The sequence below is a fragment of the Lynx canadensis genome, chromosome A1 (genome assembly GCF_007474595.2).
Source record: "Lynx canadensis isolate LIC74 chromosome A1, mLynCan4.pri.v2, whole genome shotgun sequence".
Taxonomy (NCBI): domain Eukaryota; kingdom Metazoa; phylum Chordata; class Mammalia; order Carnivora; family Felidae; genus Lynx; species Lynx canadensis.
The window spans coordinates 24181930-24183278 of record NC_044303.2 but is presented as its reverse complement, the minus strand read 5'-3'; positions in this window follow the sequence as shown (position 1 = coordinate 24183278).

Genomic DNA, 1349 nt, shown 5'->3' with positions numbered 1-1349 from the left:
AATTATTTCCGGTGGGGGGAAATATTTTACATTTAGGCATATATAAGAATTCATCCCTCCCCATGCCAGTCTTTGCAGCACAGAATAACAAGCTTAAATTTACTGGTTTCCTATAGATCCTTGACAGTCGATTCTGTGTTGTGAAAGAGTTCATTTTTATTACTGTTATCATTGGCTAGATGTCAGCAATTATTTACTGAATATTTAAATATTTTGCATTTACCTTGTAAAAGGGCAAAGCAACAATTTTCTTATAATGCTGAGCCAACTTGGCAGAGTAAAGCTCCCAGTCATTCAATCAAACACTAATCTAGGTATGCTATTAAGGGATTTTGAAGATATAATGCAAGTCCCTAATCAACTGACTTTAAATAAGGAAGATTATCCTGGATAAAACGGAGGGCGCCACCTTATCAGGACTTAAAAACAAGGCTGAGGCTTGCTCCAGACAAGAAATCCCACCTGTGGGCAATTGCTTCAGCCCACAACTGTGGGGTCCCATCCTGCTCATGAACCTCCCTTCTGGCCTGCCTTATGGATTTTACACCTGCTTAGCCAGCCCCTACAATCACAGAAAACAACTCCTCATAAAAAAAATCTCTTTATATATCTCCTACTAGTTCTGCTTCTGATTAAATTTGCAGCTAATACAGCGATCTTAGAAGTACACAACTGCTTTTCTTTACAAAGGAGTTACCAAAAACATGCACAAATTCCGCGAATTAAGTGAACTTATTAGAGGACATGAGACTGTTTAGAACCATTTTGTGTGTGCCTCACTATGGGGCTCTAACTTGGCTACTGGTATTTCAGTAGCACTAATTTAAGAAATTCTAGTACAATCTAATTCACATTTAAATGGTACTAATTTGATAACTTTAAGAACCTGATGACTTCTTCGATTACCATATTAACATGCATTCATATCAAGTGTTTAAAATGTATAATCTGTGTGAAACAGGTGAAAGGGATTAAGAGTACACTTATCTTGATGAGCACGGAGTAATATATGGATGTGATGAATCACTATATTGCACACCTGAAATGAATACAATGTTAACTACACTGGAATGAAAAAAAATTAATGTATAATCTTCATGCTTCTCTAACAGAAAAATGTTTTTAAAATAATCTGGGGAGCCCGGGGGGGGGGGTGTCAGCTGATTAAGTATTCAACTTCAGCTCAGGTCATGACCTCAGTTTGTGAGTTTGGGCCCCCTGTCGGGCTCTCTGTTGTCAGCAGGGAGCCCTCTTCGAATCCCCTGTCTCCCTCTGTCTGTATCCTCCCCTGCTTTCTCTCCCTTCAAAATAAACATTAAAAAAATAAAATAAAATAGTCAGACTTTATC